Below are 16351 nucleotides of genomic sequence, written 5' to 3' on the forward strand. Positions count from 1 at the left end.
TCTGGGAAAGAAAAACAAAAATGACATCTACAGAATGGGAGGAATATAACTGAGCAACATAATGTGTGAAAAAGACTTGGGTATACTAATAGATCACATACTGCACATGAGTCAACAATTTGATGCAGCAGAAAAAAAGGCAAACACAGTTCTAGGATGTACTAAGAGAAGAACAGAGTTTAGATCACATGAAGTAATTTTCCCCTTCTACTCCTCTTTGGTCAGGCCTCATCTGGAATACTGTGTACAATCCTCTGCACCACATTTTAAAAAAGACATTGAAAAAATGGAGCAAGTTCAGGGAAGAGCTGCCAAAATGGTGAGCGGACTGCAAAGGACATCCTATGAGGAACGGTTAAAGGATCTGGGAATGTTTAGCTTGCAAAAAAGAAGGCTTAGAGGAGCCTTAATAGCTGTCTACCAATATCTGAAAGGATGTCACAGTGTAGAGGGATCATCCTTATTCTCATTTGCACATAAAAACATGAGAATCAATGGAATGAAACTGAAAGGGAGAAGATACAGATTAGATATTAGAAAACAGTGAGGGTAATCGGTGAGTGGAACAGGCTGCCATGAGAGGTGATGAGTCTTTCAATGGAAGTCTTCAAACAGAGGCTGGACAGACATCTGTCTACCATGGTTTAGTAAATCCTGCATTGAGCAGGGGGTTGGACAAGATGACCCTGGAGGTCCCTTCCAACTCTAACATTCTATGTTTCTATTAGTAAGGTCTCTCCCAGGTAAATGCTTCAAAGCAGGCTTGGGTTTCATAATTAAATTTCTTTTGAAGAATCACCAAGAAATAGGCAACTTTGAAGACCATATATGTCGTGGTTCCCAAGAAACTAAGAACAGCAGATGTAAGACACCCATCCATTGTTTAGAGAAGTCTGGCCAGAAAGTAGTCTTCATGGAAGAATGTCAGTCAAAAAGTGAAATCTTCCACAAGGAAATAAGAACAAGTGACTCAACTATGTATGTGTGAAAACATAGGAACTTGGGGTACAGAAAAATGACAGCAAGTGCTTTGGACTGATGAGTCAAAATTTGAAATATTTGGCTTTAACAGAAGGAAGTTTGTGTACCAAAGGCCTGGAGATCAGTACAATAATCATTGTCTGTAAGCAACAGTGAAGCACCAAGGAGATTCCTTGCAGGTTTGGACATGTAGTTCAGCAAATGGAATCAGGGATTTGGTCAGTATTGTGTCCTCAAGGGCTCCATCACACATACATATAAATCAGACGAGGGCAATCTGCTGAAAAAAATTGGATTGTACCCTGATCAATGTTATTCAATGAGGCAGACCAGAAATGCTTTTTTTTTCTCACCTGTGTTCAGTGTGACGTCACCATGAGCGCCATCAGAACTTTTCCCATGGTTCTCACACTGATGTCAGTGAGTTGACGTGAGTTCATTGGCTGTGAACTCGCAGGACCTTTTTGATGGCGCCGCAAACATGAGACTTTTCTCACACTCGCGTTGACGTCAGTGAGGTGAAAGGAGTTCACCGCGAGCAAGCACACACAGCTCAGTGCCTCTGCTGAATGGCTGGCTGTATTGTCGCATCATGAAACAATGCAGCCTGACATCTAGATGCAGCAGAGCTAGACGCGTCACAGGACGAATGGATTATTGTCTTCTCGGCAGATAGGTGAGTAATATGGTTGTTTATTATTTTAATTCTGTTACAGGAGACATTGGCTTCAGTTGACTGGGCGATGTGAGTTTGGTTTAATTTAGATTCATTAAAAGGAGTTTGTATAATTATTTCAGTTAAAGGACTTTATTCTGGATGTGTTTTTCTTAATACAATATGGCTATGGGGTTAGTAATGGGGCATCTTATAGACACCTCTCCATTACTAACTTTTGGGCTTGATGTCACCTGATAATACAAAGGTGACATCAACCTCCTCAACTACGACCCCACTTGCCACCACACCAAAATCAAAAGTAAAACATTACCAAAATTAAAAAAAAAAAAAAACTTACACATTTAATAGGAAGGGGGAGAAGTAACATCAGAGCTGGTACTGGGTGTAGAAAAAGATGGAGGAGCCAAAACAGGAGTCGACACACAGGGGGTTACAAATGGCAGTGGTCTAAAAAGGTGGGAGTCACTGGTTGCTGGTCTTCATTTGTTGTGTCCTCAGACCATCCCGGAAAATTAAATATTGCCTGCCTAGTTGGTGTTGATGGTGTTTGGTTAGGCAAACATCGTAGACCAGGATGTTATTGTGGGAGTGTCGGGATGCTGTGGGCCATAGACGGAGGTGTTGGAAGTGCCGGGATGCTGCGGGCCACAGGAGAAGGAGTTGCAAGTGACAGGATGCTGTTGGCCTCTCCTGGCGGTACAGGTCATTTTTTGCTGACTGTAGCAGAAAACTCAGAAAGAACGAAAAACAAAATACATTAGGGCCGTAAATAAAAGACAGAACACATATATTACGTCACGCATAAGCTAACATTTAGATTTGTGGTAATACCTACTATCATTCTGTACTTTTTGGGAGCTGTTCGTAAAAAATTTCTAGAAAGGTTGCTGTGGATCGAGGCCACATGGCGCTTAATCATGTCTGCATTTCCCGCATCCCTGGTGTCCCATAATTCAGGATGCTGCACCAGAAATATCAGGAGCTCAACGTTAATTATATGTGCCATTTAATTGCTTTCCATGGAGGCATGCCTTGTTTTAAGCTTCCCATTTATAACAGCACTTGTGTCAAATGATGAGCTTACTGGGTTGTTCTAATGCAATTTAATGGAATTTGGATACATGTGTACGATTTTTATGACTAGAAATCAGAAGGCACTCGCATGGTCTGAGTGCTGTCCGATTTATTAATCGCACCCATTGACCTGTATTAGCGAGTCTTGTCCACTATACACAGCAAATCGCAACATACTGCAATTTTTTTATCAGTCTGATTTCAGCTGCGAAAAAAAAAAATCGCAGAAGAGCTGATTAACATTGGATTGCACTCGTCTGTTTTTCACGCAGATGAGTATGAGCCCTTAATGCAAAAAAATGCACGCAATCAATTTTGCCTTTCCTCTGCAAGTCTTCTCGCTTCCTTTTTTTTAGCAAAAGATGTTATGTGACCACTGCAGTCAGAGGCTACTGTTGTACAGGAACTGACCCTCTTTATTTTATAAAATAAGGCATACTTTTAATGTATTATAATGACTGTATACACTGTTCTCACCTACTGTGAGTATTCGTGGTCCTAACACCTGTTCAGAGATGGAGCTTTCCATATTTGTTAAGTCATTTCCAGTCAAACTATATTGGGCTAATTCCTGCTGTAGACATAACGTGTCAGAGTACTTCAAGGACAGGGTTTTTCTTGTGTTTAATATATGAGCCTTTCCTATTCATATAACTGAAGACAGTGTCAGGATTTACAACCAATGCACATTCATACCACACAGCTGTAACTCAAGCCAAATTGTCAGCAATAGCTTGTAAAGGGTAATCCCAAATAAATTACACCGTCCAGGGAGACACCTCTATGTGAGCTCAGTAAATGCCTGTAACAACAGCTCTTAAGGACACAATATGATTTATTATGGCTAGTTTGAAATATAAGCAGCTACCCCATTGAGACTAGGGAGGTGACATGCTGGATACCTCTATTATGGGTTACATAACATGTCTTCTAAATCTTCTCTTAGTCCACAAATTTATTTTCATGTGAACTAAACAATAGATAAATGGAAATTGTTATTTGTGGATTTCATTTATCTTAACTATTTTAGAAAAAAAGTAACATTGGTGCTCATTAATGAATAGCGAACGTGCTTGGAAAATGTCTTATCCGAGCACGCTCGGGTATTATCCGAGCATCTGGACGTGCTCGTATATTACTGTATGTTCCAGTCTCTGCGGCTGCATGATTTGCGACTCTTAGACAGCGCTAACACATGTGGGTATTGCCTGTATGCTAGGCAATCCCCACATGTGTTGAAGCTGCCTAACGGCTTCAAATCATGCTGCCGCAGAGACCCAACAAAATATATGAGCTCGTCCGGATGCTCGGATAACACCTGAGCATGCTGGGGTGAAAGCTTCTGTTCAGGATCCTCATATCTTGGCCAGACTAAAAAGAAGTTTAAAAAGGGATCTATTAGGGCTCATACCCATCACTGTTAAAAAAAACAAAAAACGTCAGATATTGTTCCTGAAAAATCGGACAAGTGTCAATCAACTGTCATGTGACTTTCATACGAACGCAATCCAATTTCTATAACCTAGCATCCAATTGACATCCGAATGACATTCGAATGCAATCCCTATGCAATAACATTAACTTTTACATAAAGTAATTTTCTATGTCTTAAACATATTTTTCCAAGGAAATATTATTCAATAGTAATATATATATAGACATATATAAATACGTGAGTGAGATATACAGTATAACATGTGCTTTGCGTGTGTAGCTTACTGTACATGTATTGTATTACTAAATAAACTATTTTCCAAAACAAATAGCGTGGGAGACCCCCAAATTTTATTATCCAGAACAGGGGAAACGGACAGCTGGTCGCAGATGTTTATATAAAGGGAGGGTGGTAATACACGTGGCGCTTCCCAGGCTATTAATATCAGCTTATAGCTGTATACTTAGCTTTTATTGTTTAATAACATGGGGGACCCCCACCTAAAAAAATTATGTAGGGTCTCGCTATAATTAGTAACCAGCAAAGACTAGACAGACAGCTGCAGACTGATGTTGATAGGCTAGGAAGGGGCCATGGATATTGGCCCTGTCCCAGACTGAAAACATTAGCTCTCCATGACCCCAAAAAAGGCGCATGCACCAATTCTGGTGCTTAGCCTTGCTCTTCCTACTTGCCCTGGTTCATTGGCAAGTGGGGTGATAGTATTGGGGTTGATGTCAACTTTGCATTGACAACGGACACCAATCCCAATGGATCTTATGGATGCACCTTTTCTGGTGCAGCTGAGAGCTAATGTTTTTAGTCTGGGATGGGGCCTATATTCATGGCCCCTTCCTAGTCTATTAATATCATCCCACAGCTGTCTGCCTAGCCTTTGCTGGTATTAATTACAGGGGACCCTGCTTTGGTCTGGTGATGTAGGAGCGACATGCGACTAGCTCTGAGCAGGTGGTAACTATACAGACCGCAGTTCCTAATCTTAACACAGACACTAGCAGTAGCCGTGGGATGTTCCTGTCACTCCCTGGACACCTCGTCACAGCCGGAGAACTAGCTACCCCTAGAGGTAGAAACAGGAAAGCTATCTTGCCTCAGAGAAAATCCCCAAAGGATAGGACAGCCCCCCACAAATAATGACTGAGAGGAGAAGGAAATGACATACGTAGTATGAAACAAGATTTAGCAAAGGAGGCCACTTCTAGCTAGATAGAATTAGTACAGGACAGAATACTGTGCGGTCAGTAATAAAAACTAGAAAAAGTCCACCGCAGAGAAATGCAAAAATCTCCAAACCTGACTAAAGGTGTGGAGGGCAAACTCTGCTGCCCAGAGCTTCCAGCTTAGCTTAATAGGTTCATACTGATAAGCTGGACAAATGAGCAAAACATAGAAAGTGCTGAGCAACAAAGTCCACAACAAGTGAACTGCAAAAGGACAAGCAAGGACTTAGCTTTGCTGAACTGGTCAGAGTGTCAGGGAAATCCAAAGAGCCGTGACTCCAGGCTGGAACAATTGACAACTGGCATTGAATGAGGAAACAGGCCAGACTAATATAGCCGAGCCAGAAAGACGATCAGTGAAAACAGCTGCTGATGCTAAATCCCAGAAGCAGCCATACCACTCAAAACCACAGGAGGGAGCCCAAGAACAGAATTCACAAAAATGCCACTTACAACCACCGGAGGGAGCCCAAGAGCGGAATTCACAACAGGACCCTACATCATTTTTTGGGGGGTGTCTCCCATTTTAATAACCAGTAAAGGCTTAGTATACAGCTGTGAGCTGACATTAATAGCATGGGAAGCTTTATGTGTATTACCCCCTTCCCAGGCTATAAACATCTGCCCCCAGCTGTCTGCTCTCCCTCTGCTGGTTAATACAATTTCAGGGGATCCCACGCCATGCCATTTTTTTCAGATATTTATCAATTAAATACATGTACAGTAAGGTAGACATGAACTATACTAATTATATATATGATTGACATTTTCATATCTATCCTATGAATATACTGTATAAGTATTATATCTATTCTACCTTGTCACGCTGTGATTTTACTGTATGCGGCTGATGAGATGTGGGGTTTTCAAGGAGCTGGGTGAGTAAAAATTGGACAGCACTCACATGGTCCAAGTGCCGTGCAGTTTTTTCTTTATCACATCCATTGACTTGCTGATATACGAGAAAAATCGCAGCATGCTAAGACAAAAAAAGTTGCAGATGAGCAGAGACTCATAGATTAACATTGGTCAGAGTGCAATCCGATTTTTTATCTGATTGCCCTCGTTCGTTTTTCTCACAAATGAGTATGACCCCTTAATATGAGTAATGTAAGACTTTAAAATTCCTACAAATAACTAATTGTTTAACCCATTCACCTTAAAACCTGTTTTCACCTTCCTGACCAGGCCAATTTTTTTAATTCTGACCGATATCAGTTTATGAGGTAATAACTTTGTAACGCGTCAATGGATCCTAGTGATTCTGAGACTTTTTTATTGTGACTAGAGATGAGTGAATTTGATTGGGTCCATGCTTATTTGGCAAGCTATAAAGCTTACCGAATAAGCTGCAGAGGGAACCCGGATACATGGAGCATGACGGCTGATCAACTGTTTGGCTCACAAGCTGCATGTGTCATGGCTGTGCCACAGTCACAACACATGCATGGAGAGCCAGTGTGTGTAAGTACAGACCTGCCTGTCTTGGAGACCTCCTTACACGGACAACCCACCAGATGGAGACCCAACTTGGAGTCTCCACATTGTTACACAGCCACGACACATGCAGCTGCGGCGCCGAACAGCTGATTATGGAGAGCGCTCCAGGTATCCAGATGCAGCTATTCGGTCAGTGCTATAGCTATTCGGATAAGGAGTTATCCGAAGCTCTTCGCTCATCCCTAAGGCTAGTTTCACACTAGCGTCGGGAACAACCCGTCGCTGTGCGTCGGGCCGACGTTCCCGACGCTAGGGTGGTCTCCGCCGCACAACGGAGGCAGCGGATGCATTTTTCCCACGCATCCGCTGCCCCATTGTGAGGTGCGGGGAAGTGCGGAGAGGTGGGGGCGGAGTTCCGGCCGCGCATGCGCGGTCGGAAAAAGTGGACCGTCGGGAGCAAAAAACGTTTTTTTCTCCCGACGGTCCGCTACCACACGCCCAAGCGTCGCAAAACGGACGCGACGTTTGGCAATGCGTCGCAAATGCGTTGCTAATGCGTCGCTAATGTTAGTCTATGACGAAAAAACGTATCCAGCAAGAACTTTTGCTGGATGCGTATTTTCGGCAAAACGACGCATTTGCGACGTATTGCAGTTAACGCTAGTGTGAAACTAGCCTAATTGTTACCCTAAAGAGATCGAGATATATAATTAAATTCAATTTTGTTTTTCAGACTACCTGTTTAAAAGGCCTTGGATGAAGATGTCCTGGAGGCATATCAGGCAACTTGTAAAGCCCAAAGTACACAACAGCAAAGTTTGGCAGCAGTAAGGAAAGGGAGCGCAGCCCCTCAAAAGATCCAAGATAGGTGCATAACACCAAAGTCAAGTGTACGGCCTCATGCACATTGTTGTGTTACAGCTCTATTTTGTACAGACTATAGAACACAACAGGACCTCATATGCTGTCAGCTACCTGTACATACTGTAACTCTACAGTGTGTATGAGGCTTATGGATTTCCATAAATTATGTCCAAACAAATAATGTTGTTAATGTCATGCTTCAATTATTTTTCAACTACTTGATCTAAATTGCCCAGTTACTGTCCCCCATTGTCTAGAAATGTAGTTTAGTGAGACAAATCAATATTTATGGCTGCTTTATGAATGCACGGTCAGAAAAGTCCTGCAGGCTATGGGTAAAGTCACAGCTAGTATGGATTGATTGTTTTCTGTATGACTGCTCTTTTTATACATGACCAGAATGAGACAGTAGCGTGAAAGTAAATTTCATGTACTTGTACTAAACGTGTATGGAAATATTTTAGTGTGTGAAGGTTTTGTTTCTACGCAAAGGTTGTTTCTTCTCTGCGATGTTTCAAATCAGGCTGCTTTCAGACAAATGTATGAAAATTCAACTAGAAAGATGGATGACTTTTCATCCATGTGGAGTGCTTAGTGCTTATGTCATCTGTATGGCACATCCATTTTGAAAACTGTATTCATTACATAGTAGATACATAAAACATTGATGTATACGGTTTCCTATGTTATTAATTGCAATGGTCACATTAAAAATGGATTCCATATGAGTGGTGTTTGTTTAGCACTCATTTTATTTTGCAGCCTATGAGTGTAATGGGCGAGTCTGATGAAAAAAATGAATTCGGAGTAGTGCATTCTGCGATTTTTACTTGTGAATCGTTCCGTGTGTTAAAGCGTTCATCTCAACTACCTCATTCATTTGCATTGGTCCATGTGCTGTACATGTGTAGTCTTATTTGGCACAATGATAGCACACACTGTTGGAATGTATGGTCATATTAGTGAGCCCTTAGGCTACTTTTATTTTATACGAGAACTTCAGTACTGACAAAAAAGGATAGTGAGTCTTTGCCGTAAATAATATTCTAAATTTTATTTAAATCCAGATAGATAATATCCAACATTTTGACCAACAGGTGGTTTTTATCTAGGGCATCTAAAGTATACAATGTGGCATAGAGAGTACATTAAAAATGCATGTACAAACAAAATAATATAAATAAAATGAAAAAAAAAGCTAAATAGGTTTTGTTTTTAATTAACTATTAGATTAGGAAATGGGAGACTACATTAATTTCCATTTCCTAGTTTAATCATTAACTAATCTATTGTAGTTTATGTCATTATGTTAATTTTTTTTCATTTTTCCATGATCCCCCTTTCTTGATACCTGCTCCCAGTACAACTTATTTTAGTTTTGTTTGTTTTTTGTCATTGCTGAGGTTCTCATCAACTATATTATAAGGTCATTATCCTTTCCTCAATCGTGAGCAACTGCACATCAGTAGTTCCAGTTATTCTCTACATGTGCTTAGGCTGCTTTTATGTAGGCAGAATATGGGAGCTTTTCTGTCTATATTACTTAGAAACACCTTCACCTTCCTCAGTGCAATAGAACCAAAGCTTGCCCATTAAAGGCTTCTATGGTGTTCTAACTATGGTTCTAAAACATCAAAATCAACTGGGTCATCAAGGATTTTAACCCCTTGACGACCGCCGATACACCTTTTCATGGCAGCAATTAAGGGTACTTAAACCACAGCACCGTTAATTAACGTCGATGTGGAAAAACTTTACAGCGGCCCCCTAGAGTCAGAATTTTTCAAGGGTCTCGGCTACCAAGGGCAGCCGAGACCCCAGAGAACATGATTCGGGTCGGTTTTTACCTACCCCAGTGTTGTGATCGCCATTATTAACGGCTATAGTGAGTTGGGCTAATGTTAGGGCTAGAGTTAGGGTTAGGGCTAAGGTTAGGGATAGGGCTAGGGTAAAGGTTAGGGTTAGGATTGGGATTAGGGTTTGGGGTGTGTTAGGGTTAGGTTAGTGCTTAGCGTTATGGTTAGGGTTAGGATTAGGGTTAGGGGTGTGTTGTGGTTAGGTTTGTGGTTAGGATTTTGGTTAGGGTTGGGATTAGGGTTAGGGGTGTGTTGTGGTTAGGGTTGGGATTAGGGTTAGGGGTGTGTTGTGGCTAGGGTTGTGGTTAGGATTGGGATTACGGTTAGGGGTGTGTTGGGGTTAGGGTTGTGGTTTGGGTTGGTATTAGGGTTAGGGGTATGTTAAAGTTAGGGTTGGAGTTAGAATTGGGGTTTTTTCACTGTTTAGGTACATCAGGGGGTCTCCAAATGCGACATGGCGCCTTCATTGATTCCAGCCAATTTTGCGTTCAAAAAGTCAAATGGTGCTCCCTCTCTTCTGAGCCCTGCCATGTGCCCAAACAGTGGCTTTCCCCCACATATGGGGTATCACCATACTCAGGAGAAGTTGCACAACAAATTGTTTGGTCCATTTTCTCCTGATTCCCTTGTGAAAATAAAAAAAATTAGTTCCAAAGTAAATTTTTTTGTGAAAAAAGTAAAATGTTCATTTTTTTCTTTCCACATTGCTTTAGTTCTCGTGAAGTAACTGAAGGGTTAATAAACTTTTTGAGTGTGGTTTTGTGCACCTTGAGGGTTGCAGTTATTATAATGGTGTCACTTTTGGGTATATTTTGTTATATTGACCCCCCAAAGTCACTTCAAATGTAAGGTGATCCCTAAAAAAAAGTTTTGCAAATTTTGTTGGAAAAATGAGAAATCGTTGGTCAACTTTTAACCCTTATAACGTCCTAAAAAAAATTGTTTCCAAAACTGTGCTGATGTAAAGTAGACATGTGGGAAATCTTATTTATTAAGTATTTTGTGTGACACCACTCTCTGATTTAAGGGCATAAAAATTAAGCTTGAAAATTGCAAAATTTTCTAAATTTTGCCATATGTCTGTTTTTTTTAATAAATAAACGCAAGTCATATGAAAGAAATTATACCACTGACATGATGTACAATATGTCGCAAAAAAACAGTCTCAGAATCAGTGGGATCCTTTGAAGCGTTCCAGAGCTATAACCTCATAAAGGGACAGTGGTCAGAATTGTAAAAATTGGCTTGGTCATTAAGCTGCAAACTGGCTCTGTTGAACCCAACGTATCTTCTTAGACTAAAGGTACCTTCACACGAAGCGACGCTGCAGCAATAGCGACAACGATGCCGATCGCTGCAGCGTCGCTGTTTGATCGCTGGGGAGCTGTCACACAGACCGCTCTCCAGCGACCAACGATGCCGAGGTCCCCGGGTAACCAGGGTAAACATCGGGTTACTAAGTGCAGGGCCGCGCTTAGTAACCCGATGTTTACCCTGGTTACCAGCGTAAAAGTAAAAAAAACAAACAGTACATGCTCACCTGCGCGTCCCCCAGCGTCTGCTTCCTGCACTGACTGAGCTCCGGCCCTAACAGCACAGCGGTGACGTCACCGATGTGCTTTCACTTTCACTTTCGGGCCGGCGCTCAGTAAGTGTCAGGAAGCAGACGCTGGGGGACGCGCAGGTGAGCATGTACTGTTTGTTTTTTTTACTTTTACGCTGGTAACCAGGGTAAACATCGGGTTACTAAGCGCGGCCCTGCCCGATGTTTACCCTGGTTACCAGTGTAAAATATCGCTGGTATCGTTGCTTTTGCTTTCAAACACAACGATACATGGCGATCGGACGACCAAATAAAGTTCTGGACTTTATTCAGCGACCAGCGACATCACAGCAGGATCCTGATCGCTGCTGCGTGTCAAACGAAACGATATCGCTAGCGAGGACGCTGCAACGTCACGGATCGCTAGCGATATCGTTACAAAGTCGTTTCGTGTGAAGGTACCTTTAGTTTAGCATGCAAGAAAAACGGGAGGACAGTATTAAGGTGATGAACAGGTGAAAATTAACAAGTGATTAATTACAAAAAAACACATATGTGAATGATTCTAAAAACAACAAATGAAATTACATGGATTGTAACAAATAATAACCGGCATCATAATGTTAAAAGAACAAAATAATACATAAATAAACATGTATTTACAGTATATATTAATTATGCAACATTATTTCCTTTTTTACATTCAAGCCCGCTGGGACTCGGGTATTTAATCAATAGATCCAGAAAGCTTCTCTGTCGCGTAGTAACCTTTCTCTATCACCCCCTGGTGCATGTCTTTTTGCTTTTTGGATGGCAAACATTACAATGTTTAGTTTCTCTATTGTGAGCCAAAATGAAATGATTTGAAATATTAGATACATTGCGATTTGAAGGATGATAAATATCATATATAAATGTTCACGTATTCTAGTTTCTAATTTTCTGGTAGTGGAACCTGAGATTACAAACTTTGCATTCAATTAAGTAGACCACATATTCAGAATTCAGAAACTTTTGATATTATTAGAGCACGAGAAGGTAAGAGTTTTATGAGAAAGTAGGCAAGTTTTATATAGGGATTGTCCACATTTATGATAACCCACACTAGATAACCAATGATAGGGTCTAGAAATGTTATTGGGTTATAAAAACTAGGAGACAGAGAACTACCTATTGTAAGTGCTCGTCTAGACACTATTCTAATGCCATTTTCCAAGATTTTATCCATGGTGCTGTCATTTCTTAAAACATTCAGGTTACGATGCACTATATTTGAATTTGATTTGAAATGTCTGCTGTAGGCTAACATCAAAGTTGGCTGGTCTGATTATTTGCTATTTTTTTATTTTTAATATATTTATGCCATTTGATTTATTATGACTAATGAGGTTTTCCCTGGACTTGGTATTTGCAATGCAACACGTGGGATTCATAGTCCTGTTAAGATATATTTTTGTTTTTTAAAGTGTTTTATTGATTGTATCACTTGGTTAAATGTAACAATCTCATTGCAATTATGCTTTGCTCTAATGATTTCACCTAGAGGAATAGATTTGATTGTATGAAACGGGTGGAAACTTTGTGCATGTAGTAATGTAGTATGGTATTGACCGCAGTTTTTTTTGCGGTAAGCACAACTGGAAACAGGTTTATGCGGTTCTCCTGTCAAACATAAACCCAAAAAGCAGATCTGATTTTTGTGGAAATAATTAGTAAATTTTAAATTAAATTGGTTATTATTGAGATATTCAAGGAAAGCAGGGACGAGTGGAATGTCACCTTTCCAAACAAGAAGCAGATTGTCTATGAAATTCAACAGCAAGAATAGCAATGTGATGTGGAATGCACGTGTACAATGCAACGACGTCGCATGTTAACCAAGTCTAGTTAGGATCCCAATTGACTTTGTGAAACATATTAAGCACATCTTTACAATCTTTTAAGTATCCAGGAATGTGTCGTACCAGTGGCTGTAAAGCGGAGTCCAGCCACTGGCACTCTGACACTATGAGATGCATAGTGTTTTTGGTAATGCATGTAAGATGGGAATAGTGGGGTTATCTACACAAAGATACTCATATTGCGTTTTAGTAAAAAAAAACCTGCAGAAAACCCTCTTGTATAATACAATTACACACATCAGAAAAAAACAGATGTTGGATCAAATTTTAGAGAAGAATATATCTCATCATTTGAGATCATATCCTCAATGGAAGAAACATAATCAGTTTTGTTCGTTACTACTACCGATCCGCCTTTATCCGACATTTTGATAAGGGTGTTAGGGTATGTTTGAAACATTTTTTAAAGCAATTTGTTCTGCCTTTGATGTATTAGTTTTACAAGGATGAGAAATTGGGTTAGCAAGTAAGTTTTTGGGTCGATCTTGGGTTTTTAAAGCTGAATCTGCTTTGGATACTCCACTTCTGCTTACACTTTCTGTCTTTCACTTATACTCATCTACAAGCTTTCCTCTGACATCCTTTACATCTTCCCCAATGCCCAGCTGGTGTGCCACAATTTCTACATTATTTCTTGTGTTGCCCTTATTTAGCTTTGACTGATACAGATTTCTCATTAAATAGAGCTTATTGCTGAGATTTATCCTTTCATGCACTTTCTGCAGCTGTTTTCACATTTCTTTTGCAGTTTCACATTTACATGCATGCACAGTCTGATCATCTATACTGAGATTTTTTTATCCTTTGCTACGCAGTCTTCTGGAAATGGGTCAGGTCTAGACTCCTGTGTGCATTTCCACATACCTTCTCTTATCAGCTACATCTTTACCTTGAATTTCCAGGATGGGTAGTACTGGTTAGTCAGATTTGACACTGTGAACTTCACAGAGTTGCTGCTGGTGGCCATCTTTGCTTTTTCTTCTTAGTACACTATTGCTTTCTCTTATCTGTTCTGTTTTCTAGGTTTCTGGGACCATAACCTGTAGCCAGCAGATTATTCACTCTAATGTCCAGCCATTCAACAGTAAATATATACAGTGCCTTGCGAAAGTATTCGGCCCCCTGGAACTTTTCAACCTTTTCCCACATTTCATGCTTCAAACATAAAGATACCAAATGTAAATTTCTGGTGAAGAATCAACAACAAGTGGAAAACAATTGTGAAGTTGAATGAAATGTATTGGTTTTTTTAAATTTTTGTGGAAATTTAAAAACTGAAAAGTGGGGCGTGCAATATTATTCGGCCCCTTTACTTTCAGTGCAGCAAACTCACTCCAGAAGTTCATTGTGGATCTCTGAATGATCCAATGTTGTCTTAAATGCCTAATGATGATAAATATAATCCACCTGTGTGTAATTAAGTCTCCGTATAAATGCTCCTGCTCTGTGATAGCCTCAGGGCTCTGCTTGAAGCACAGAGAGCATCATGAAGACCAAGGAACACAACAGGCAGGTCCGTGATACTGTTGTGGAGAAGTTTAATGCCGGATTTGGATACAAAATGATTTCCAAAACTTTAAACATCCCAAGGGGCACTGTGCAAGCGATCATATTGAAATGGAAGGAGTATCATACCACTGCAAATCTACCAAGACCCGGCTGTCCCTCTAAACTTTCATCTCAAACAAGGAGAAGACTGATCAGAGATGCAGCCAAGATGCCCATGATCACTCTGGAAACAATTGCAAACCGGGCACACACTCCAAGGGTCAGGCACACAGACTAGACGAAAGTGTAGCTGACAGGGAATCCTACTCTGGAGTGAGTATAAATACCCCTCCCAGATCCAAAGGGAGGCCAGAAAAATTAACCCTGAGAGATCAGGGCATTAACCATGTCCTAACCATGACAGTACCCCCCTCTTAATAGGGGGCCACTGGACCCCCAGGCTTCTTAGGGTATCTGGCATGAAAAGCCCGCGCCAGTCAATCAGCTTGCATAGAACTGGCCGGAAGTATAGCGGACAGAGAATCCTAGTCTGGAGTGAGTATAAATACCCCTCCCAGATCCAAAGGGAGGCCAGCAAAACTAACCCTGAGAGAACAGGACATTAACCATGTCCTAACCATGACAACTCTACATTTCTGCTGAATTTGTAATATTGTAATATGTTACAACATGTAATATTGGAAGTGCATCTGAACAGCAAGGTGGATTGCTGTTGAGGGGAGATAGAAAAAAAAAATAAATCTATAAATCTTCAGCACAGCGAGTGTGAGCGAGCTGAGTGTGACCTGAGCGTAAGTGTGAACGGCGGTAAGTGTGTGACTTGTGATTCAGTGAGGAGGTATTTGGAAGGCCTTTAACAAATACCTGTGTGAATTGGAGTGAGTTGCTGAATTGGGAGTAGCTATATTCATAAGGAGTTAACTTAGGGTGGGGGCTCATAATTAAGGGGATATAAGGGGCAGCTGTTTGGGGCTCAAGTCCTTTTTGGAAGTGCATCTGAACAGCAAGGTGGATTGCTGTTGAGGGGAGATAGAGAGAAAAAAAAAAAAATCTATAAATCTTCAGCACAGCGAGTGTGAGCGAGCTGAGTGTGACCTGAGCGTAAGTGTGAACGGCGGTAAGTGTGTGACTTGTGATTCAGTGAGGAGGTATTTGGAAGGCCTTTAACAAATACCTGTGTGAATTGGAGTGAGTTGCTGAATTGGGAGTAGCTATATTCATAAGGAGTTAACTTAGGGTGGGGGCTCATAATTAAGGGGATATAAGGGGCAGCTGTTTGGGGCTCAAGTCCTTTTTGGAAGTGCATCTGAACAGCAAAGTGGATTGCTGTTGAGGGGAGATAGAGAGAAAAAAAAAAAATCTATAAATCTTCAGCACAGCGAGTGTGAGCGAGCTGAGTGTGACCTGAGCGTAAGTGTGAACGGCGGTAAGTGTGTGACTTGTGATTCAGTGACTTTGGAATCAGGGAGTTTCCAAGGGAGGAATTGCTTCTGTTTTTTTTTTTTTTGTTTAATTAATACTTTGTATTTATTTTTAATTAACGTTTCTGTGTGGTGCAATCCCCATTAGGAAATGTGCTCCACAATTGTTAATGCCATCCAGTGTACATCTTGCCACATGTATGCATTCCTTGACCAGCCGGTCGAGGGTGCATACTGCTGTGCGAGATGTGAGCACATTGTGCATTTGGAAACCCAGATACTGGATCTAAATGTGCAGCTGGCAACACTGAGATCCATAGACAATATGGAGAGGAGTCTTCTGCTCACAGAGCAGACGCTCAATGGGATAGATGAGGAAGGGGATGGTAGGATGGAGTTGCAGGACA

At 40.9% G+C, this 16351-nt stretch overlaps 1 long non-coding RNA gene across 1 annotated transcript in view; it reads right to left on the reverse strand.

Annotated features, from left to right (window-relative positions):
* Positions 1–1729: 1729 nt before the first annotated feature.
* The window catches only part of LOC143773703 (uncharacterized), a 48267-nt gene continuing 33645 nt past the window's right edge, over positions 1730–16351 (reverse strand). Inside the window, exons 2-4 of the long non-coding RNA XR_013215317.1 lie at positions 6228–6389; positions 2496–2621; positions 1730–2390 (exon numbers count right to left, since the gene is read on the reverse strand). This is a non-coding gene — a long non-coding RNA (uncharacterized LOC143773703). The remainder of the gene's footprint in view (positions 2391–2495; positions 2622–6227; positions 6390–16351) is intronic.

Source organism: Ranitomeya variabilis, chromosome 5 (assembly GCF_051348905.1).
Source record: "Ranitomeya variabilis isolate aRanVar5 chromosome 5, aRanVar5.hap1, whole genome shotgun sequence".
NCBI lineage: Eukaryota > Metazoa > Chordata > Amphibia > Anura > Dendrobatidae > Ranitomeya > Ranitomeya variabilis.